This window comes from Mastomys coucha, unplaced genomic scaffold (assembly GCF_008632895.1).
Source record: "Mastomys coucha isolate ucsf_1 unplaced genomic scaffold, UCSF_Mcou_1 pScaffold16, whole genome shotgun sequence".
Taxonomy (NCBI): Eukaryota; Metazoa; Chordata; class Mammalia; order Rodentia; family Muridae; genus Mastomys; species Mastomys coucha.
This window is the reverse complement of record NW_022196898.1, coordinates 87368447-87385277: the sequence shown is the minus strand read 5'-3', so window position 1 is coordinate 87385277 and position 16831 is coordinate 87368447. Positions and strand designations below refer to the sequence as shown.

The following is a 16831-nucleotide window of genomic DNA, read 5'->3' as shown; positions in this document are numbered from 1 at the left end:
TTACCAGCTAAGGATCTGTGTATTAATCTACTGGGGAAAGAAAAGCTGTTCTGATGATTGAAGATGCACTAGTCTATGGATATAAGGATAAAACTTAAGGAGAGTCTAATGCAATGTTTATTCAGTAGAATAATAATTTTCAATTCACCTTAGTGCCAATGACCTGGCTAACAATGGCATTTGAGCCTTGGAAACAGTACCAGAAAAGGATACCTATACCACTATTGTGCCACTAGGCATAACTTGCCAGATTAGTCATCATTTTACATCCCATAGTTTATGACTTGGTAAGAATGTTTATTATTTTTCTCTTCTGATTATATATATGGAACCTTAAGGCAGTATTGAAGCTGGTCATAAAAGATGAGACTTCCAGGTCAGTGCCAGCTTGATTTCTTCATGTCCTATGACTCAAGTATCTTGAGTATTTGGTAATAAGTTCTTACTATTAAATTCTGGAATGTAACCAGAGCAATGGCAATATCCTGTAATGTTTATAAGAGCTCTGTGGATCATTTTAATTGTGCAGAATAATTAAAAAATACCCTCTTGAAAATTAAAAATAAGTTGGCTATATTCATAAAATGAAACATAAAATAACTTTAGAGATGTATTGAAAATATATGAACAATGGATATAATGCAAGGAAAAAGGCAAAAATTAGATAGAACTATTTACAAAAGCATGATTGAATTCTCTAGATAATATACTAACCAAAAAAAAAACCCAAGTACAATTATTTACTTAAATTGTGATTTCATTTGCATCAATAAAGGACAAGGGAGCAGAATAAAATGTGTATGTATATGTAAATCATTCTGAACTGCCAAATAATAAATTTGCTACAGCAGTCAGAAAAACTTTGGCTCTGGGGTTGGAAGCTTAAGATAGTTTACAGTTGTGTGCAATATCATCAAAAATGTTAGATATTTTTTCATAGACATGGGCACTTGTTCTGTCTTTTATCACCATGGTTTTCAAATTACTTAAAGTTTATGCATGTTTCTATAAAAGCTATACTATGCAATTAAAACACACACAAGGAGGAAAAGCAAAATAAAGGAAGAAGTGAGCGGTGGGGCGCATAAATATGAGACAAAACCTTCTTGTAGGAAAAGGTTACAGAGGGCTGAATACCTGAGCTGCTACCTCATAGTCACCAGATATCAAAAGAGTTTCCAGCCTCAGGGAGAACTAGTTATGTTTGCATTAACCAAACAGGAATGATGGGTTCTGTCAAGGAAAATGAATCAAAAGAAAATAGTGAAGGCAGGAAGCATATGATTTTTCAAACTCTAAAACAAGGCCACTCTTGTTTTTCCTGGCCAGGAGTCCATAGCAGATATCATCATTAAATGCCATAAAAGTTCCAGAAGACACCAAGTTTAAATATGCCACCACATCTTTCATTACACATCACACCCCTGTAGGTGTGGTTTCTGTTTCAGATCAAAATATGTGTGCAACTCTAACCATTTAAGACATTTATATACATTAAAGATTATGTACTAGAGCTGAGTAATTATATATACATTATTTTACTAAACTAGACTAAACTTCAGATGCTTTGTTCCAGTATATTTAAAAGTTCAGGTTTGTCCTATATCCAATAGAGGGCTAATATCCAATACAAAGAACTCAAGAAGTTAGACTCCAGAGAACCAAATAACCCTATTAAAAATGGGGTACAGAACTAAACAAAGAATTCTCAACTGAGGAATACTGAATGGCTGAGAAGCACCTAAAGAAATGCTCAACACCCTTAGTCATCAGGGAAATGCAAATCAAAACAACCCTGAGATTCCACCTCATACCAGTCAGAATGGCTAAGATCAAAAACTCAGGTGAGAGCAAATGCTGGTGAGGTTGTGGAGAAGGAGGAACACTCCTTCATTATTGTTGGGATTGCAAGCTGGTACAAGCACTCTGGAAATCAGTTTGGTGGTTCCTCAGGAAACTGGACATAGTACTACCTGAGGACCCAGGTATGCCACTCCTGGGCATATACCCAGAAAATGCTGCAACATGTAATATGGACACTAAGTCCATAGCTGCCTTATTTATAATAGCCAGAAGCTGGAAAGAACCCAGATGTCCTTCAACAGAGGAATGGATATAGAAAATGTGATACATTTACACAATGGAATACTACTCAGCTATTAAAAACAATGAATTTATGAAATTCTTAGGCAAATAGATGGATCTGGAGAATATCATCCTGAGTGAGGTAACCCAATAACAAAAGAACACACATGGTATGTACTCACTGATAAGTGGATATTAGCCCAGAAGCTCAGAATACCCAAGATACAATACACAAACCACAAGAAACTCAAGAAGGAAGACCAAAGTGTGGATACTTGGTTCCTTTTTATAAGGGGGAATAAAATACCCATGGAAGGAGTTGCAGAGACAAAGTGTGGAGCAGAGACTGAAGGAAGGACAATCCAGATACTGCCCCATCTGGGGATTCTTCCCATATAAAATCACCAAACGCAGACACTATTATGGATGCCAGCAAGTGCTGGCTAACAGGAGCCTGAAATAGCTGTCTTCTGAGAGGTTCTGACAGTACCTAACTCATACAGAAGTAGAGGCTCACAGTCATCCATTGGACTGAGCACAGGGTCCCCAGAGAAGGACCTAGAGAGAGGATCCAAGGAACTGAAGGGGTTTGCAGTCCCTTAGGACAAACAACAATATGAACTAGCTAGTACCCTCAGAGCTCCCAGTGACTAAACCACCAACCAAGGAGTACACGTGGTGGGACTCATGGCCCCAGCTGCATATGTAGCAGAGGATGGCCAAGTCGGTCATCAATGGGAGGAGAGGTCCTTGGTCCTGTGAAGGTTCTATGCCCCAGTGTAGGGGAATGCCAGGGCCAGGAAGCAGAAGAGGGTGGGGTGGTGAGCAGGGGAAGCAAGGAGGGGAAACTGGGAAAGGTGATATCAATTGAAATGTAAATGAAGAAAATATCTAGTAAAGAAGCAAATTTTAAAAAATTCAGGATTGTATGAAAATATATAGCAAAGGCACACAATGGAAACTGATTTGGGCATTTGAATAAATCTTTTGAAAGTTGAATAAATCTTTGATTTGATAATAAATGTATCTGGTATACATAAAGAAACTGAGGGCAGAACCTACATTGTTGTTAATGATTAAAAATATCTTTATTGGAACAAAGTGGAAGCTCTACCAATGCCAAAGTACAAAACTACAGAAACTTTGGTACTACTGAGTTTTCAGTTAGTTTAATGATATTTGATTTTGTTTCCTTTCCGACATAAGAGCTGACTCTGGGATGCCTCTTCAGAACCCACACATTCTCAAATCATTATTCAACAGTGTAGAGGAACTTCTAATTTGTCACATCTTCAAGCTAAAAGCTTCAGTATAAGACCTAAAAGGAAGGGTACCAATTAGCATAAATGACTTTTCACATATTTTTCAATTTAAGAGTTTAAAACTGTATAAACTTTCAATGTAATTAATAATTTCATTTGTACTTTACAGAAGTAGAGGCTCACAGCTAACCACTGGACTGAGTACAGGGTCCCCAATGAAGGAGCTAGAGAAAGAACCCAAGGAGCTGAAGGGTTTGCAGCCCCTTAGGACGAACAACAATATGAACTAACCAGAACGCTCAGAGCTCCCAGGGACTAAAACACCAACCAAAGAGTACACATGGGGGGACTCATTGCTCCAGCAGCATGTGTATAGCAAAGGATGGCCAAGTTGGTCGTCAATGAGAGGGGAGAAGCTTGACCCTGTGAAGGTTCTATGCCCCAGTATAGGGGAATGCCAGGGCCAGTAAGCAGGAGGGGGTGGGATGGTGAGCAGGAGGAGGGAACAGGGGATTGTTTTAGTTTTTGGTTTATTTTATTTTATTTTATTTTATTTTATTTTATTTTATTTTATTTTATTTTTGGAGGGGAACCTGGGAAAGGAGATATTGTAAATAAAGAAAACATCTAATAAAAAAAGAAAGAAAAGAAAAAGGTATAAGAACACATTACGACTGATGGGGACGCCCAGGGCTTCAGTAGATGCTCTGTTTCTGCCCTCTGTGTCTACAAGGAAGCAGGCTACCAGGGAGGCCAGAGTGGTCAGGGTTTAAAGAAGCAGGCAGCGGGTCCTGTATGAAGAAGAGTATCGAGGGACTTCAGACAATCACACCCTGATGTGGAGAAACTACAGGCACACAAGGACCCCTCACACAGGACCCAGCCTTCATCACAGACAACCTGCTGCAACTCCCTGCCCCGCAAGCTTCAGACTTCTTTTAGAGCCAGGCCTGGCTGGACCTGTGGATGTTTTGTGGGACACTTTGTGGAGCACACAAGGCAGCTTTCTACTGCTCAGAGGACTTCAGGCCTTGGAGACCCAGACACATGGGCAGTTGATCATTCCAGGGACCATGAGTATACAGTGCTGTGCCCGTGGCCAGGTTGGCACATTGCACTGACCACTCCCCTCCAGGGCCCTGCTGAAACTGCTTTTTAGTTAACCCCTGACTGAATCCTCATTAAAGAATAACAGGCACTCTCTGACCTGGCCGCTGATTCATGTTCTGGGTGTCCACATGGGTGTCTTGGGACCTCGGGGTTAGAAGCAAGGAGCTCTAGATGAGGAAACACTGGCTCAGAGAGCTGCCTTCTTTGCTGAAATCACACCCGAGTCTTCCTCTTTCAAGGGTAGCACCGACCCCAAAAGATCTGCCATTGAGCTCGTGGGCCTCCCAGCCAGGGCTGGCTATTGGGTTTGTTGGTTCCAGGCTCTGATAGGTCCTGCATATCAGGCTCTCCAGGACCAGTCCTCTTCCTGTGACTTCAGCCTGTACCTCCCAGTAACCTGGCTGCCTCCCTGACCTCCTGCCTGGCCCCCAACACCCCAGCATTCTTCAGCACTGCCTACTGGACTCAGCCTGAGCAGTACTATGAAAAGAAAGCATGGGCTCCCTGCAAGCCTGCAAATGTCATGCGCACCAGCAGCACCAGCCATTTGCCTATGGGCTGAGAGTAGCTAGCCCTCAAGTGACTACACCATGAGTAAGAAGGAAGCAGAGTGAGGAAAAGGAAATAGCAATCACATGTTCCTGGAGAATTCAAACTTCCATCCTGTGTGACCTACTTCCAGTTAGACCTCAGCTCCCTAAGTTCCCAGAGTCTGTCTAAAATTGTGTCACCAGCTGGGGACAAGCATTAAAACATAAGCCTTGGGCAATTCAGATCCAGACCATAAGACTAGTTCTCCTCAGATGATCCTTTTACATGAACCATATGTCAGGACTGCAATTCCTGTGCTGGTTAACCTAAATTCACTACAACAAATGCTGAGAGAACCAACTTACAAACAAAAGGGTTATTTTTGTCCACAGTTTCAGAGAATTCCACCCAGGAGTATTTTTGTTTTGTTGTCATTTTGTTTTCATCTTTGTTTTTTCCCCTATTTGAAATGATCTATTACGTTTGGAATGTGGCAGAGAAAAACTGTTTATTTCCTCATTAGAAAAGAAAGGATGAAGACAAAAAAGATCATAGTCCCTCTGTCATCTTTAAAGGATGACCTAGTAATTCCTACTGAGACCTCAATGTAAAGTTCTAGCACTTCTATGTGATGCCCCTCTGGGAATTTCTGCTATGTCATCTCAACCTTAGAAAGACATCAGGTTCCAAACACAGCACTTTGATTCTTTATTGACTTTTAATATATTGTTATCTTCTTGGTTACCTTTCCAGAGCTTGTATTGTACATTTTAACTACCCAGAATCTTCCTCAGTTTATGCTATTTGATACTACAAATGTTCCTCTTTGTTGTTGTTGTGGTTGTGGTTGTGGTTGTTGTTGTTGTTTCCATGCAGGGTTTCTCTCTATAGCCCTGGCTGTTCTGGAACTCACTCTGTAGACCAGACTGGCCTTGAACTCAGAAATCTGCCTGCCTCTGCCTCTGCCTCCCAAGTGCTGGGATTAAAGGCATGCGCCACCACTGCCCAGCTAGTTTTTCTTATTCATTGCAATTTCCATTTTTGTTTACTGCATTCTGATACATCCCCCTCCCCCTATTTTCCTTTACAAAGTTTGTCTGCTAGGAATTGTTTCCCCCTAGTGTGTGAATGTGTGTGTATGTATGTTTTCCCTTTCTGTTTTTGAAGATAGGTTTCTTGCATATAAGATGTTTGGCTAATAATTTCCTTTGAGCTTTTGAACAATGTTGTTTTCTCTTTCTCAACTTCTGCTTTTGCTAAGTTGATTGTAAGAGCTTGGGGGAGTTTAGGTGTGTCCTATGTATCATCTTTGAGTATTTTGCTTTTATGATTTTCTTTTGTCTTTAATAGTATATTACATCTTTCCATGTTCTACAGCATGCAGAGCTGTGCATCACAACCATGTGTTCTACTGAATGCTAAGGTAAATGCCTCTCCCCCAGCACTGTGAGTCTCCAGACAGGTTCTAAGTGTTCATTACATGTTCATTTCTTTGTCTTCTCTCCTGGCATTTAAATTACATATTTGTACAGTAAGAGTCGCCTTGTAACTATGTGAGGAGCTCCTCATTTTCCTTCATTCTGCACTATTTGAATTTTACTATTTCTATCAATTCATCTTCAGATTCACATGTTACTTCTTCCACCAGGCTCAGTCAACTGTTAAGCCATCTATCTACTGTATTTCTCACCCTAGGTATTGAAGTTTTCAGATACAGAATTTCCAACTGATTCTTTTAATAATTACTATGCTGCTTCATGAAATTGTATTTTCACATGTTTCCTTTTCCTTTTATGCATGGCTTACTGTAGCTCCTTAAGCCTACTGTGGTTACTTTTACGTGTTTGTTGAATCTATTATTCAATGCTCCCAGGCAGTTTTTGTTGCTGGCTTTTATCCTCTATGGATGTCTCATGATTTCTTTTCTTAAATGTAAGACATTTGTACAATACCCCAGAGGCAGTTCCCTTTTCTCTGTGGGGATTGATTTTGTGGTTGTTTGCAAGTACATGCATTCTCAGACTTAACTAGCCTGCTTTGGCAAACTGTTTTCTTCCCAGTGTGAAGCCTTTGGTGTGTGTTTTCAGAATGAAGCTGTGGGCATGTGGATACCCACTCTAAGAGGACAGTGATTTTTTCCTGCGGTTCTTAGTTTGTCCCCCTTGTCTTTCTGCTAAATCGTTTGCTTCCTTACTATTACGCCTTACCCTGGGAGATTCCTCTGATCTTAGCTGGCTTCTCACTGTTTTCCCCAGTGAACAGGAGCATCAATTGTTCAGAGTGACTCCCTAAAGGATGACAGTGTCTAAAACTTATCCTTGAGTATTTTTAGGTTTCCATTGAACTTTTTTGAACTGTCTCTGATTTCTATAGTAAATTAGATGGCTGAGATATCAACTTCCTGTTTTTAAGTAAGAGGACTATTTATAGAAAGATCTCTTAGCCTTGGACTTTCCACACTTTGTTTCAAATACTGACAGTTCTTCTCTCTTTCCAAGGGAAAGAGCTCCCTTTGATATTAAATTACCACTTCCTTACTGAGAAGACTCTGGACCTTTGGGTAGGAGAGAAGTTTCTGCTCTCCTTGGCTGGAGATTCCTGGCAACTTCGGTTCTATCAGCATGCTAGGATAAATACAAGAGAGGCAGCAGCATCCTCACAGTATAGTCCAAAGGCAGAGATTTTTACCTATGATGGGGGTTAGGTAGAAAAGGAGCCTCCCCATTTGTCCACCCCTCCTTAGGAACTCAGTTTCTTCAACTTGTACTTGGAATAGATGAGAAACATAGATAGCCCATGGCTATTGGTCCACAAAACTCCTCCTGTAAGCTCTACTGAACTCAGAATCTTACAATTTTAGCCAGGCAGTGGTGGTGCATGCCTTGGGATAATAATCCCAGCACATTGGGAGGCAGAGGGAGGCAGATTTCTGAATTCGAGGCCAGCCTGGTCTACAGAGTGAGTTCAAGGACAGCCAGGGCTACACAGAGAAACCACCCTGTCTCAAAATCAAATAAACAAACAAACAAAAACCAAAACAAAACAAAAAAAGAAAACCAATCTTACAATTTTGTTTCTTTATTTCCTTTGTTTATTTGCATGCATGTTTTAAAGCATGATTTCAAGGCATAGCTTAGGCTAGTTTTAGACTCTCAAATTTTTCCCCTTTTATTGTTACCTTCATTGACTATATCCTGATAAGGGGCCTCTCCCATGGGTCTAACTCTTTCCAATTCTCCAGATATGTGTCTCCTTCTATCTGGATCTACTGCTCTCCTGTCTATTATAGACAAGGAACATTCTTATCTCTATTCTAAGGGATAATCATGACATAAAACAAGATATACAAGATAAACCAAAAACTAACATGTTGAAATCATGCAATACAACCAGAAGGAAAAGTGCCCAAGAAAAGGCAAATACATATATACATAGACAGAGACCCAATCATTTACACACTCAGGAACCTCATAAAATATGTAACTAGTCTCCTAATCTTTCTGCTTCAGCTTCCAAAGCATTGAGATTACAGACCTGCACTGCCATGAGTAGCTAGGTTACTTTTAATGTACTATTTTCAGTTCTTTCAATGAATGTTGAGGTGAAATGTGAGGCATGTTCTTTTTCTGTTTATTAATATTTATTTTATCAGATATTTTCTTTATTTACATTTCAAATGTTAGTCCCCTTTCCCCATTTCCCCTCTGAAAAACCCCTATCCCCTCCCCTCTCATCAATCCACCCATTCCTAATTCCTGGCCCTGCCATTCCCCTATACTGGGGCATAGAACCTTCACAGGACCAAGGGTCTCTTCCCCCATTTATGTCCAACAAGGCCATCCTCTGCTACATATGCAGCTGGAGCCTTGGGTCCCTCCATGTGTACTCTTTGGTTGGTGGTTTAGTCCCTGGGAGCTCTGGGGGTACTGGTTGGTTCATATTGTTGTTCCTCCTGTGGGGCTGCAAACCCCTTCAGCTCCTTGGGTCCTTTCTTTAGCTCCTCCCTTGGGGACCCTGTACTTAGTTCAATTGTTGACTGAGAGCATCTACCTCTGTAATTGTCAGGCACTATCAGAACCTTTCAGGAGACAGCTATATCAGGCTCCTGTCAGCAAGCACGTCTTAGCATCAACAATAGTGTCTGGGTTTGGTAACTATATATGGGATGGATCCCCAGGTGGATGGCTTTTCCTTCAGTTTCTGCTCTGTCCTTTATCTGTATACCCTCCCATGGGTATTTAGTTCTCCCTTCTAAGAAGGACAGAAGTATCCACACTTTGATCTTCCTTCTTTTTGAGCTTCATTTGAGGTCTGTGAATTGTATCTTTGGTATTCCAAGCTTCTGGTTTAACATCTGCTTATCAGTGAGTTCATACCATGTATGTTCTTTTGTTATTGGGTTACCTCACTCAGGATGATATTTTCTAGTCCCATCTATTTGCCTAAGAACATCACGAATTCATCATTTTTAACGGCTGAGTAGTACTCCATTGTGTAGATGTACCACAGTTTCTGTATCCATTCCTCTGTTGAGGGACATCTGGGTTCTTTCCAGCTTCTGGCTATTATAAATAAGGCTGCTATGAACATAGTGGAGCATGTGTCCTTATGGGCACAGGGGAAATTTTCCTGTACAGAACACCAATAGCTTGTGTTCTAAGATCAAGAATTGACAAATGTAACCTCATAAAATTACAAAGCTTCTATAAGGCTAAGGGCACTGTCAATAGGACAAAACAACAACCAACACATTGGGAAAAGATCTTTACCAATCCTATATCTGATTGAGGGCTAATATCCAATATATACAAAGAACTCAAGAAGTTAGACTCCAGAGAACCAAATAACCCTATTAAAAATGGGGTACAGAGCTAAACTAAGAATTCTCAGCTGAGGAATACTGAATGGTAGAGAAGCACCTAAAGAACTGTTCAGCATCCTTAGTCATAAGGGAAATGCAAATCAAAACAACCCTGAGATTCCACCTCATACCAGTCAGAATGGCTAAACTCAGATAAAAACTCAGGTGACAGCAGATGCTGGTGAGGATGTGGAGAAAGAAGAACACTCCTCCATTGCTGGTGTGATTGCTAGCTGGTGCAACCACTCTGGAAATCAGTTTGTCAGTTCCTAAGAAAATTGGACATAGTACTACCAAAAGACCCAGCTATACCACTCCTGGGTATATACCCAGAAGATGATCCAACATGTAATAAAGACACATACTCCACTATGTTCATAGTAAGGTATGTTTACATTGCCAAATGAATCTGATTATCATTGTTATTGGAACTATTAGGGGCAGAGCCTGGGCCCTGGAAACCCTCATATGCTAGGCAGGTCTCTTTTTCTCTGAAGGCCAGTTGCAGATAAAAGACCTTGAAAAGCAGAGAAAAGGCATTTATTCGATGTATCCATATTGGGAGGATGTTTATTTGGTAGAGCAGGGGCAGTCTTTGGACTCAGTTATCTCTCTTCACTATATGAGGTCCCACAGACCAAGATCAGGTCACTAATGTGAAGGTGAGCACCTTTATCCAGGAAGCTATCTCAACCCCCTCAGCGCAGGAGTGAACATCCTGGGTTCAGAATTAGGGTGCTGTGAAGTTGTTCACAGCACATGGGAGACTGCTACCTGAAATATCTTGCATTCCTTATACATTTGATTTTTTTTATTAAGTTTTGCTCACAGTACCTTTTAAAGCTCTCAGTGTTGCTGAATTTTTTTATCAGCTTCCATCCAGTTACCTCACATGGGGTTGTGACACAGAGTTTAAGACATTCCGCTTGAGAGTAAGCATTGCCTGCTAGAATATCCTGGACCATTTCACAAAATAAACTGTGCTTCATTCTATTGCTGTGACTTGACTATGGGCTGAGTATCAGCGTACCTGACTTAGACCATAGAAGGCTGCCATTTGGCTTGGAACTATTTGTCAGTCTTCTTGAATAAGAGTGAAATAGCACATAGTTGAAGAAACTATCACAAATTTTCTACAATTTCCTCTGACTTTCTCTTGCCTTCTAAAAAAATAATATCCAGGATTTTATAACTATTGCCCATTTAAAGCATAGGATATAAGAATGAAAAGTGTTGGCTTAGTTTACTCAGGCTGCATAGAACAGTGGTTTTTGCACACATATTTGTTACAGAAGGTCAAAATCTAGCTCTTTCTGGAGTACTTACTAAAATGCTAAATCTAAACATGAGGACTATGTCCGGCTGTGCACACACTATCCTCTCAGGAGCTCTGCATACTTGTAACATTGCCTTGGGATCAGTATTCCAACTTATGAATCATATAGATGCATAGCATTCAGGTTAAAGTAGATCTCTATTTCATTGTTTTAATAAAGAAATTACAAAGTCTCCCTAGAAACGGTACAGTAAAGTTTCCTTATGCCTCATTCTCAAGGAGTCTAGTTTATGAATCATCTAGTTAGGCTAGGCTCTATCTAGCTAGACTAGGAAGAAGGTAAAGAATTAGTGTGCTGAAACTCTACAGTTAAAACATAAGGAGGAAGAAGGGTGAGGATGTGGTAGTGTTCAGAACCTGATGATATTTCTCCTCTCAGTATAGACATATTTGCTCCTTTCTTTAGTGGGTGCGATCTGTTAAATCCTGTAAAAATAAAGTTAATCAGTATTTGCATTCCAAACTCCCCCAATAGAATCATAAAAACTAAATTCTTGCCTTTTCTCACACTTCACAATGAATTTTCAAAGTCATTGGCATTGCACCAAGAATTAAAATTTTCACCTTAAAAATCCGTGACACAACAGCAAGGGATTATTTTCTGAAGATAAAACTGGAATTGAATTTAAGAATTTATGTACACTCTTACTGAGAAAGGAAGAGCAGCATTCATTGAATTTGGTAGTTTTAGTTTTCCTCTGGGGTTGAAGTAAGTTTTCTCTCCATCTTTGGAGAATGTCAGCAGACAACTCAAATATGATATGTACTGGAGAATGCGGGGGCTCTAATTTGCATCAAAGCCAAAGCAACAGGACTCTGTCATCTCCTCTTCAAAGCACTGTCCTAGGGGATGCGTTGTTTCATTACAAACCAAGGAATCTATGCTCAGACATGTAGCTGCTAGCTCAAAATTTAACCTAAAAGACTTTAAAACAGAATAGAAAAAAAATAGGGGGAGAAGAGAGCCCCAGCAATTCCCCAGGTGTTCCTGCAGCTTTCAGGCAGAGTGCCTTACCAACCCAGATACTGTGCTAACAAACAAAAGGAAGATAAACAATGCCCTGATTAATGTAGACCAGACCTATTACAAATACAAAGTTCATAACCATACATAGAGTTCATGATTTTACAATGGATGAGCTTAGTCAAGACCAGGAAGCAAATTTTCTAATAAGTTTAGTTTATTTAACTAAATACTTTAGTTCACTTTCTTTCCAGGTAAGTTTTAGGATCCAAACATTTGGCCTGGGCATTATAAAAGAAAGTGCAAAGACGATATGGAGATTGAAGTGAACAGCAGAACATCATGGGGACTGCAAGCTAATATTAAAAAGTATAACGAAAGGTATGGCAAAGGCAATTTGTAAGTCTTCAAAATCATTCAAACAATGCTGCTGATGTGGGTTACAAAACTGGCCAACATTTTCATGCATAGGTAATAATACACTTTTATAATAATAAGGCACGTGTCTCCATGTTTTTCTAAAAATTGGAAGGCAAACATAGCATGCAGAATGAATACCATTAAATATGGAATTTGCAAGGTGTATGTATGTCTGTGTATGTATATGTATGAGAGAGAAAGGTAGAGAGAGAGAGAGAGAGAGAGAGAGAGAGAGAGAGAGAGAGAGAGAGAGAGAGAGAGAGAAGAGACTTGCTTGGATGAAAACAGTAGAGGGCTCTGAACATGATCAAGTAACTCTGGAAATTAACTCATCTGAGCTTCAAGTAGGAGTCATTCAGTTTACAAACTTTAAAGAGATGTTGAAGCAATAAATAAAAGAGTTGAGAAAAGCTGTTCATCAATATTTTTCCGAAGAATCCAAAGACCACTATTTGTTGTTTTGATTAACTTTAATCCTTTTCGTTTTTAAACTCTTTTTATTTTATTCTATTTTCTTTATTTTTTGTCTTTTTTGTCTTTCAAGACAAGGTTTCTCTGTGTAGCCCTGGCTATACTGGAACTCACTCTGTAGACCAGGCTGGCCTTGATTAAACTCTTTTTTAAATTGCCTATGTAATTTAGTCAAGTCTAGAAAACAATCAAATTTATATTCTCTTGGTGATGTTAACTTGGGGATCTGCATTCCTCCCATGATTTCAATATTGATTTAAGTGTTTATGTGTTTCCTGTATTTAGATATGAAACTGTTATTCTGGGGGACAAGCTTTCAAAAGTAAATTAATATAAAATTGTATTTGCCCTTTATTATTAAAGACATAGAAAATATTCTACAAAAATAAAAAATAATTTTAACATCTTACTAATTGTTATAATATTATATGTATACTATATTGTTCTCTTGATTACCCACTACCCCTCAGTTACAATTTTCATAGAAATATATTGATTTTCTCTCCTGCTTAATCATTTTAATCATTGCTTTTATCTATATCTTTTACTGAGATAATATTCTAAGTTGAGAATAAATATATTATGTTAAATGTTTTGAATGATATTTTAAGTTGCAATTTTAGATTTGATAGTTATTAGGATCATATAATTTATACCCTTAATTTTCAATAATTACAGCACCTGTACTACAGAGAAAATAACAATGAAGTGACAGCCCCTCTGAATGCTGTGGGTTTTCTCTTTGACATTTACTAAATTAGTAAGAGTTATTAACTTCATAATCAGACACATTTAAAAACAAATGACCTAATACTTCTGAAATTGCTTGATGGATTAGAAGAACCGAAGAATCATAGTACTGAATTGTTCTATCATTTGAGAGGAAACAAAATGTTAAAGTCATGAGCAAAAAGATGAGACAATGCTATCTTATCAAGTCAGAGTCCACCATTCCTCTTTTGCATGCTAGGAGAAAGCTGAGATCTGTGCAATCATTGTAATATACTTATGATTAACACACTTAAAGCATTAATATGACTTATAAAAGGTCCTATTTTATTAATTGTAGTTTTACTCAAATATAATACAATTGACTACTAAAAATAAAGCCTAGTTAATATTTCAAAGAACAAGCAAATAATTTTTATATTTTGTATTAGGAGAATTCTGTGACAATTTATTCATTCAAAATTTTATTTATATTTCCAAAATTTAGTTTTAAATGCTTTGTTCTCCACTTTTGTCTATGATTAGACAAAATCAGAACAAAACAAAAACACATATTGCTACAACGTATTTTAGAAAGTGTTTAAATCCAACAGTTCTTATCCAGTGCCATTTTAAAAACAAACATGAGAAATATTTTAATTTTTGAAGTCTAGTCCTTTCCTGTTTTGATTTTTCTAAAGTAAAATAAGAAATATTGGTTTTATATTAGACTATATATAAAGCTTAAGATTGATCGCTCTTTTTCTCTCATTTTCTTTTAGCTTTTCTATTTCCATCTTTCATCTGCATAATAAAAACTTTAAACTAAAATGGCATTTTGTCAGTTCTCATTTTTCTCTAAAGACTCACAATTATCAGGGGATACAACTAAAAGCCTTGTCAGATGATATTAAAGATATACAGGACACAAATTGAACGATTTAATTTTCTGCCTCCAATATCAACCATTCCTCACTCTTACTCTCTACTCCAGAGCTGCCAATGGTGACTCCTCCCAACTGTAGACACCCTAGTCCTGGTTTCATAAAAAATACACACTTACTGGGTCACTGAAGTATCCATAGACAGTATGTTGTTTTCACCCCTAGATATCATACTCAGATGTCTTTGGAGCTCATTATGATTTCATTGTGAGAGGGAAAAGATTCAAGTTTTCTTGAAAATGTGCTTTTTTGAAAACAACTTCTTACTTAGTAAGAACTATATGTACATCAGTGGATGAACCTCTACACATATAAAATCACTTCCTTACATTATTTGAATTTCACTGTGGCAGTTAAGTTTTTAAAAAAATGAAGAAATCTTGAAGTCTTGATATTGGCACTGGAATAAGTAATGTTTCCATGCTAAGGAGAAATGATTAGAAAACACATTTGATCTTAAACTGTAGGAACACTGTAGGAGACGTTGTGCAGCCTGCTTCTAAAGCTTTAACTCTACTGGCATTGACACCCTCCAGCATGCCTATTGCTGGAATCTTTTAAACCTCCTTTGCTCTTAATATTTCCTCTTTGGGAGATAAGTGAGAGTGAGCAAAGGAGAAACTTCAATGATTCAGCTTCTCTTTTTGCCTTCAGAGCTTTTCTTCTTTGTGTTTCAAAGGATTTTGCATTTGGCAAGAGGTCTCATACAGGTGGGAGAAAATACTTGTTTTCTCTGAAATTCAATTATTTCTCTTGCACACAGATAGGACTGGATTGGATTTTTCTCAGTACCTGTTATGGCTAAACTACTTGATTAAATATATAATAGAGGATCACTCCAGGTTCAACACAGCTTGAAAGTACTCTTGCAGTTATTAACACCAAAACTTACCTGAAAAGAGCTAAAAAGACAAACAGACAAAAAATTGTTTGACTCAGTGAATTCTGGGAACACCTGAAAAAGTTATGGCTGCCAAATTTTCTTTTTCTTTTACATCCAAAGTGAAAAACACAAGAAGTCTTCAGTAGATGTCAAGGTAGACAGCAGCTTAAATAACTCCCATGTCTCATTCATTTCCAAGATGAGGATTCTGTGATTCATGCAGGAGGAGCGGGTTAAAAGGTAAGTCTTAGTTCACTAAATGGCTCATTTAAAAAATATTTCCAGTGCTGAACATGCTCGTAGAAGGCAGCATACTACACACTAGAGAACAAGCAGTTACCTTGTCATCCCTTCTATGGTTTTAAGGAATATTTTATCTGCTACAAAGGGGGAAAAAAAGAAATTTCAAGTAGAAAAATGCTTTTATTAGAAATGCTGTTGTAAAACTAATCATAAAACCAGAAGAAAAGTACTCTTCTAAATAAATTTAATTTAAAAATTTTCATTATTTACAAAAATATAACAATGCAAACAACCAACATTATAAATTTTAGAGGTAAAATCAATAGTTAAAATGCTAAACAAGAACTGCTCATTTGAGTTGAATACCCTGGGTGAATTCTGCTCAACATTTAAGCCAATACATAACAATTCTATTTAAATTCTAGAAAATGGAAGAGGAAACATTACTCTCAGTGTCTTTGATGCGGCCACTGTTAATCTAACATTACATGCAGATAAACACATGGGAAGAAATGAAATCTACATGCCAATTCATTACAGAAGTCTGTACATAATAGTCCCCAAAAAGATCTAAAAGATCAACGAGTAGTAAGAAGCTAAAACCTTAAAAACAGACTGTCTTTATTTAACAGTGAAAAATTGATCTAAAAAGAAGAATAGGGGGAAGGATTGTGGGCCCTAAAGGGAACAGGAACTCCACAGGAAGACCAACAGAGTCAACTAACTTGGATTCTTGGTACTCTCAGAGACTGAACCACCAACCAAAGAGCACACATGGGCTGGACCTAGGGCTCCCAGCACATGTAAAGCAGATGTACAGCTTGGGCTTCACATGGGTCCAGAACAATCAGAGCAGGGGTTAGCCCTAAAGATGTTGCCTGTCTGTGTAATATATTTTTCTTCCTGGGCTTCCTTCTCTAGCCTCAGAGGGAGAGGATGCACCTAGCCTCTCAGAGAAGAAGGGGAAGGGGAGAAGGAGGGGGGAGGATTGTGGGAAAGGATGACAGAATGGG

At 38.4% G+C, this 16831-nt stretch overlaps 1 long non-coding RNA gene across 1 annotated transcript in view; it reads right to left on the bottom strand.

The window, feature by feature from the left end:
- Positions 1-3235: 3235 nt before the first annotated feature.
- The window catches only part of LOC116093860, a 49875-nt gene continuing 36279 nt past the window's right edge, over positions 3236-16831 (bottom strand). Inside the window, exon 2 of the long non-coding RNA XR_004119862.1 lies at positions 3236-3403. This is a non-coding gene — a long non-coding RNA (uncharacterized LOC116093860). The remainder of the gene's footprint in view (positions 3404-16831) is intronic.